Genomic DNA, 9,268 nt, shown 5'->3' with positions numbered 1-9,268 from the left:
TTTTTATAAATTTCACAGAGTCGGCATAAAAATTTAACACCGGTAAAAGTTGGGCCATCAGAGATTTTCAAACTGTAAATTACTACAATGGTGTTTAATACCATGGCAGAAGAATACAGGTAGATGGATCAGCGCATGGGAGCACTGATATGTCAAAAAAATAATTTTTTTTAAATATAAGTAGATTTTTATATGTTGTCTTATACTACGTCAATCGGAGGCTATTATAATTTGTGTTTTTCAAAAATGTTTACAAATTTCAATAATTTTTCGTTCAACATTTTAAATTCCAAAATTGGGTTGACAGTTTATTGTCCCAGCAGCTGTGTCGATGCTTCTACCTATATTTTTCTACCATGCTACTATCAGAGTATAATGTGGCGTTTCAACTGCACTTGATTCCCTCTATAGTCGTTGTTTGACCCTTAACTATGTAAAAACGACTTAATTCTCCACACAAAATTTCTTAAGCGAACACTCCTCTCAGAACAATGATAATATATGTTTTATCCCTAGTAATTAAGAGAATCTAACGGAAAAAATTAATTATGACATTGGAAAATGCAAAAAAAAGAAAAATTTTATAAAATTTTAAAATGTTTCAGAAAAAATGAATATAATGAATAAAAAGTATAATGTTGTACGGCATATATATATTCAGACAAAAGAAAATTTTGTTCTCTATCTAATTCATGGTGCGCATCTTGTCCATAGAGTCGAATATGCGCACAATTCTAGAAATAAAAAAACATAAATTTTGCGAATGTCTGCATCAATATTTTTTTGGCACGTCTCTCTTCTGTAAAATTAAAAATTGCAAAAATACTAGAAAATGTCAATATTTTCTGAAAAAGTGGAAAACAGGAAATAAAGGTATGTTTTTTTTTTTTTTTTTTTTTTTTTGAAAATCGCAAGCCTACTTGTTTTGTTTTTGTGTTAATTTTTGCAGGTTAATTTTATTTTCCAACATCAATTGTCTCTACACTTGATTTTGTGATACATCATTTTGGCTAACTTTTGAATTCCCTTTTGGTTGTGTATGTGTACATAAACAAACATCAGCTGAGCGCCTTTCATATCCTCCTCAGGGTGTATCTAAACACGCAAGATTAACCCACTGGAACAGTGCGTCGGGGAGGACAATATTATTTTCGTACGTAGTATAAGCTCTGTTTCCTTGCTTATGTATAAGCAAGAATTTAATACTCAACAAACTTGAATTGTCAATGAAATTATTAAAACTAAAAAGGATGAAAACAGTAGTTTTCTGAATAAAATCTATTCCTGAATCTAAAGAATATTTTTTATGATCCTAGTCATTAGAAGTGAGCGAAACAACCATTTTTCTACAAAACACGCATTTGTAACAGTTAACATCACTAATTCTGTTTTGCACACAACCCCTCAGCCAGGCATTCACCTTTCTCAACACTTCTCTTATCAAATCCCACGAGAACCCACTGCCGATGAATGGCAACATATTTATGCGATGTGGCATCATCATTCGTCACTAGTGGTGAGAGCATACCAATAAATAAAAACACACACGGCCACTAGCCAGTTAAATTCGCGGAAGTTATTTTTTTATAAGAGAAGAATTAAAGAATTGTAAACTATTATTTTCATAAAAAACATTAACCGTTGTGTGTGAACAAAAGCATGCAGTGTAAAATTAATAAAATTTCAATTAAATGTTGAATTAAATCATTGTCGAACGAAAAAGTAAAGCAACTAAAATATAGTGGAAAGTGAAAGAAAAAGAAATTTGGAAAATTACAAGCCACCAAAGAAAGGCAACCACATTTCATGAAATAAAGTGCTGGATTTTCTTGTCCACAAATATACAGCTGAGAAAGACAACACTTAATTAACGGGATTTTGGAAATTTGCAAATATGGAAACTGGTATGTAATGGCTTAAGAAAATATAAACGTATTTTGTTTGTTTATTTTTGGATAATTTTTGTAGCAGAAAAAATAATAAAAAGCATTTTTATATTAAACATCAGACCATAAGGAGGCGTAACATCAGGTGATGTTTGGTGTGTGTTTTGTGTGGCTGTGTTTTTTTTCTTCTTATGCGGCTTGTATTGCCATGGGAAGGGTGATTAACTTAACCCTCTTATTAGAAAATGTTACTACATAAAACACAATTCCAAATAAATGATGGCGATTGCGTCTTCCTTCTTCTTTTGTTATTATTAAGGATTCCTTTTGATGTTTTAAGGATATTCTCAAAATACAAAAGTGCTTCCTTCCATTCATGTGTACATAAAACATTATATTATGCAATATGAAACTGATTACAAAATGTAAACAATAAAATACCGGTTTTCTATTGATCCTAAATCATGGACATGATTTAATAAAAACTGTATATTTCTTTAAACAAATTTTAATTTGTAAATTATTCTAACCAAAAGAAATCATCAGGCTTATGTATATTTTCTCGCTCTTTTTCATTGCCCATCTCCAATGTCTCTCATTCTCTTTTATATGAAAACATCTTACGTTCTCCCCATATACTGACCTTGGATTTCTATTGGATGTAACTGCTCGCGCCATATTCTATGTCATAGTATGGGTGTAGTAATTTTGTCGTGTTGTATAGAACAAGATGTTGTTTGTTTTGAAAAGGGTTTGGGCGGGGGGATGAGTGGGAGACATTGGAATACTAAACATCAACGTGTTAATAAAATATGTATGTAGAGTTGTGCGACGATAATGAAAACTGTAAAAAGAGACACACCGGCTTGTTTTCGTTTTGTTATTATTCTGTGAGAGAGAGCAAACCTGCGGGTTGAGAGAAAGAGACTAGCCTGCAATTTTTACTGTTATTCATGTGGGCTTCCGTAGAAGAAATGTGATAAAAAAGAAAATCGGGCAAATATGACGTAGTAGTTGAAACTTTTAAGGAATTTTAATTAAAAAAATGACTCCAAGAGGACATATTTCAGACAAAGTAAAAGTAATTCCCATAAAGGGAGAGGTGTTTTGTAAGTTTACTACTTAAATATATACATGGCGTAACCTCAACATTAATTGAATGAAAGGTATCATAGTCTGGCTGATGAACCAAAAACTGAAAAATTCTGCTTACTTAAATTATAGACATACACAATGCGTATGTGGTAAGTTTTCCGTCGAACACAGAATATCAGTTACTTTAGTATTACTTACATCAAAAGCTATTGGGGCTTAACTCTTGTTTAGTAAAAACTCTTCAATTTTTTCGAAATGTTTTTTTCTTGGGGGACGGACCTGCGACCCCAGATTTTTGACCCGAATGTCCGGGTTCAAGACCCCGACTAGACCCGGATCCAATTACCCGATATAGACAATATATATATCGTTGGAAAGCTTATGAAAATACCTACAAGTGGTCACATGATGGGGTAAGATGCTGCGGTTCGGAAGTTATAGTCAAATTATCGATTTTTTGGACCTGGATTTTTATAAAACCCCCAAAAAGTCACTCTTACCTTTCCGAAATGCTACAATTTGTGCTAATACCTTTACAAAGTCCAGAGATATGGGTCTTTCCATCCGCATAACCCGATTTTAACTAGTTCATTAAAACTATGTTTTCAATAAAAAAAAGGTATATTTCGCGTAAGCATGAAATTCAGAAATCTTTGGTTCGCGTTAGCCGGTGTGGACATACCCAGAGGAGAAAATCTCAAGCCCCGGCCGAAGGCCGGCTACTTACAAAAGGTATTCAATTTAGAAAACTTGAATGGGAATATTCCCATATTTTTCGATGTCATCACGTACTTTTCAGATTTCTTTTATTATGAAATAATTTTCAACTGACAAGTATCCTATAGTTTTTGTTATTTTTAACATTTTTGAATTGAGTGACTTCAAAATTCACACTCAAACCCCTGAAACGACATTGACGACATCTGCTGATCCGATTTTTTTCGAAGATGAACGGTGAGAGCATTTCGTTGTCTATATTTTCATTTGTCTATGTGGTAATATTCTTGGACAAATTCGTGTAAGTTTAATAGATATTGAACCCATTGATTGCTCCATATTATTTGTTTTCTTTTAGACCACCAAAGAAAAATATGTCCACCAGAACATAACTCCAAGGAATTGTTATACTCTACACCATTGTCGGAATATGGAGTCACTATATAGTTTGATTAAAATAGGTTAATATGTATATATGCAAAGCTCTCATATGTCACAATATTCGATACATAGAATAGCGGTATTGAGTGTTAAAAATTATGTCAACTCTATTCAGATATAGGTGTTGCTCCCAATTATTTATATTTGCCAACCGATTTCGATGCGGCTCCTAGACGAGATCGTCTTAATTTTTCAAAAACCTGTCCAACAAAAGAATGTACTTCTCCCCCCTTGTAGGCATTATCAATGGACAAATGACGTGAATTAGAATGACAACGATGTAATTCAGTAAATTACTTCATATGGAATGGGCATATATGAAAGTGGAATTGGTAGCCTACTGCCTATTCATTCATGATGCATTCAAGTTTCCACGTTATAAATAAAAATGCGCATATTCTACATATAGTATTGTCCAATATGAGGTTCAAGTAATAAGTCAAGGAAATCTGTTTCTAGGTTGCAAGAAGTTTATTGATATAATAGCGGTATATTAAAATCTCATTTCCACATGTCAAATTATTCAATTGTAACTTATGCCCTGATTATCATAGTTTTCAACAACAATTGTTTCATTCAGATATTTATTTATATTTTATATAATTATGAAGTAATTATATCTATATCTTTATTCCAATATCGATTCAAAATAAGTCATGGTAAATTTTAACAATTAAGTGATATAATTAAACCAAACTGCTTTTAAATTAGTTTTTTTCTATCAAATTATCATACTGCTATAGTTATATATAAGGCACATAGCTGGGAATGATGACCCCCAATCCGATCTGCATGTGTTCGAATTATGCTCATACATATTTTTGAAAAAGATTTGCATATTCGTTTTATTTTTTTCTTCTTTGTACACAACAACAATAGCTCACAGTTTAACCTGTGCTGTGTATGGTGTGTGAGTGTGGACAGATGATGATCACTTTTGTCTACGGCGTGTTTTGGAAAAGCTATATTAGATGTTGTTTGTATTTTGCTTTTTCTTCATTTTTTGTTCACTGCGTTTATATGGGGAGAACTGCTGTTGTTGTCAGGTTTTTTTTTTCTTCATTCTGTGCTAGTCCATTTAATAAGCCAATTCAAAGCTATTGATAATGTCGTTCGATGACTCTGTTCACGCTTAGTCGTAACCGAGTTGTCGACGATTTCAGACCTCTTCTTTAAAGAAAAGAAACTACTTCCAACACTTGGTTGGTGGACAGCTTAGCGTAGAAAGCTGATCCTCATAAAACACTTTTTTGTAAACGGTCGTCGTGTGTGAAGATCGAAAATATTGAAAAATAATAAATACAGTGTTATAAAATCAAAAATTGTTAAAGATTATTTAAAAATTTCAAAGATTTTCTCTTAAAGCTTTGACAATGAAAACATAAAGTTAACAAACCTAAACCAGTTTAAAAAAAAGAACGAACCAGATCAAAAAACCCCCGTTGAAGTTCAAGGTATTAACCTAAAACATAATTACCATAACATTATATTTGTATGTAATTGCCTTTAGGGGGTCTTCATTTCTTGTAAATGATGAGCTGTTGCTGTTAACCAATAATTATAAATTTGTGTGAATACGAGCAAATTGTTTTGCTGCTGACGAAGAAATATTGAGATGTGTGTAAAATATTAGAGTAAAAAAGGTTAACAATACATACTAATTGTTATGTTTAAAATTTTATGTATCTTTGAGAGGATCGCTCAAAATTGTTATGGTTTATCTAAGGATTTGCAAGTGCGTTTTCGCCGAAGACATCTGGTCCATTGTTTAAGTTCCTGATGCCTTGGAAAGTTAGGAATTATTGATTACAATTGCAAAACAATCAGACACTTTTTGACAAATCTGATAATGGCAAGGTATTTATGTCGTATAAAAACTTCAGTTTTCTTCTTTCAACCTAGGGAAGAGATTATTAAATAACACAGGAGTAGTTTTTTTCATCCTCATGATATTATGTGGAAGATCGCAAGATCAATGGCAAGATTTCCTTAGAGAACAAACGCGATCATTGACAAGATTGCCTTGGAAAACAACCCCCTTAAGCCGCTTCGTTTTCTATGATGTTCCTGTGAACAGTTTAACAAAACATAACTCAAAATATGCCATTGACTAAAATGACATTCCATTCCTATCTTTCGAATTTATGATGATTTATGATGACCAATTGCCTACCGACATGTAAGTGACGGGTTAATCTTGGACCTTTCTATATCTAATGTAAACACTTTCGGATGGCAGGTTCTCAATTGTTTCCTATGGAATGCTGACAGTTCGGCCATTGACAGATTATGTATAAAAGCCTGATTCAGATCAGATGTTAAAAAATTACCAATCATAGCTTCTTCATAGATTTGAGTTGAGTTGGTCGAAAATCATAAATATTTCCTTTATCAGTTAGTGTCCTTTTTGGGACCACCCATAGTTAAAATATAAAACAAATTTATGTTCATTTTAGCCTCTCCAAAAAATCTTTGAAAATTCAAGCGTATGTCAATTGTGTACCTTCCAAAAAATGTAAAGTACATCATAATAAGCTTGGGGACCTAAGAAAACAATATTGAAATCCAACATCCGCTATTGGGCTCTTAAAAATGTTAAAAATATATCTTTTTGCCTCTATGGTTATTACCAATTTTTGAAGACCATTTTTATGTAAAAAAGGAATATAGGTGTCTGCAAGGAATTAAAATCCGCTTTTGTCTCCTATATTCCAATGTTTGACCTACTTTTTTATTTGGTTAAAAGTGTTTCTTTTTGGTCTCAAACATAAAAATTTAAGAAGAAGCATGGGATCAAAACTCAAAAACATTCAAAATATAAATATTAAATATCCAAAATATTTTGAATATCTGTGTCAAATGCAAACATCGACGCTAAATTATAGAAAACCCAAAGAGCCAGTTATCTTTTTTGCTGCTACCCGTTTTCGTTATGACCATAGCAGATTTTTTAAACAAACATGAAAGCAAGAAATGAAAACACAATAAAGAAGACATTGACCTGAACTTGACTGATTTTTACTGTTTTTAACCCATTGAGAGACAGTAGACCGATCGACCTTGGCGTTGATGTGACATAGATTCCAATAAGAAAAAATATGATATTTTTCTTTAATAATATAAAATATTAAACATTGCTTAAAATTAATAAATAGTATATACTCAAATTTACCTCTTCTATCCAAGTAATGGACATTGCCCACGGAATAAGAAATGAACTTTAGCATTTTCTGTGTTTGTGTGTGTTATTGGTTTTGCATTAAATATTTCTTAAATGAATTTATTAACTTTTGTGTTAATGCGTAATTGTTGTTTCCAATTTGCATGAAATTTAAATGTGTGGACACAAACCATCCATTGATGGTTGGACGGGCTTTATGCCATATAAGTTTGCCTAGCTATTTATAATTCTAGAGCACACTGTTGTCAAGAGTTTTATTTGTGTAGATATCTGTAAGGAACAAAAGAAAAAATATTGCTCCGTAGTTATTATTTATGATTTGCTTAGGTTTATTCGCTGAGTGATGATTTTCTACGCACACAATATGTTAATAAAATCTCTGTTAGGACACAGTGTAAAATGTTTGTAATGAATACTACGCAGTCCATCCAAGTAAAGCAAAAATGCCTGCAAAGTTTAATTTGCATCGTTTCGGGTGTATTTATACCCTACAACACTATGTGTTGGGGGTATTATAAATTTGATTGGGCCAAAAATTTTGTAACATCTCGAAATATTGGTTTCCCACATAGGAAAGTATATGTGGATTTTCCTATCTCGCCAAGCTGAGTTAATCTAGCTATGAGTATCCGTCAGTCCGTCTTTCCATGTTAATTTGTAATCACTCTACAGTTCGCAATTAAGGCCCGATCTTCAAGAAATTTAGAATGTTGGTGGGGCTATAGCCAGAATAGAACTCTACTACAACAACTAACAGCACGACAGAGTGTGTAAATATTGGGCAAATGTTCCTGGTCAAAATGTTAAGGGTAATACCTGGGCAGTGCTCCGTGACATTATTTCAAAAGCGAAATCTTCCAAAATGGATTTGGACATAAGGGGGCTTCTAACATATTGTAGAGTTGTAGGGTATCACATGGTCGGCCCCACATGATTATAGCCTTTGCTTACCTTTTTTTGTATGACCCAGACATTTATTATTTGTACAATACCTGATCATTACTTTTCTTTGTTTACTCAAAAAATCCATTAAATCATCAACAATGTTTTGACTTATCATATTTTAAATTTATATTATGTGACCAAGTATTTTGAAAACATTAGAATGTTTACAAATTATGTGATGTTGTGGAATCAATCAAAAAATAGTGCTCTTGAAAATCAGCTCATAACTAGTTATTTTTAGTATCAAGTCTGACCACTACCTCAATTTAATATTGGATGTTTTTCGACTTGATAATAAACCAAAATCGGACCACCACCTTCCACAATTTTGCACATACATATCTCTGGACGTCTGATAATGGACAGCTTGTTTAATTTGTGTAAATTTCCATATAATACGCTTATCATCTAAGTTATATTTCTTCATCAGTCCAACTTCTAGACATAATTATATAGGTGTATGTTTAGATTTGATAGTGAAATTTTAATTTAATATATGTGTATATTTCCATAACACTCAGTTATGGGATGTTCCTTCGTCTTTTTGATAAGCTCTCCATAACCTTTCTTGATTTGACCAAACAAAAAAAACCAAATCTTTTCCAAAATGTGCTGATAACAAAATGAATGACTGGTAAAGAATGAAGGTCAGGGTTTTTTCCTCATGTGAGATATTCGTGTTTCATATCTCATAAAATGTGAATTAATAAAAAAAGGCATTGGCAACAAGTAGTAAAACTGCATTTCGGTAATATTTTGTTGGAGATTAATTATTAATTACCATTAAAAAGTTTTAAAATTATACCAAATGAATGCACAGGAAACTAATTGCCTCATCTCTTGTCATTGTATTTATTTTCCACCTCAATGGATAGTCGAAAGTAATATCCAGGTACTTGTCTTATAAAGAATCACTTCTGTGACACCATTCATATGTAGTAATTTTCAGTAGTATTTTCTGTGTTATTTATGGAATAACTAACACCATCTCTGCATTAAAAAG

Source organism: Musca domestica, unplaced genomic scaffold, assembly GCF_030504385.1.
Source record: "Musca domestica strain aabys unplaced genomic scaffold, Musca_domestica.polishedcontigs.V.1.1 48, whole genome shotgun sequence".
NCBI classification, from domain to species: domain Eukaryota; kingdom Metazoa; phylum Arthropoda; class Insecta; order Diptera; family Muscidae; genus Musca; species Musca domestica.
Note: the sequence above shows the minus strand (reverse complement) of the source record.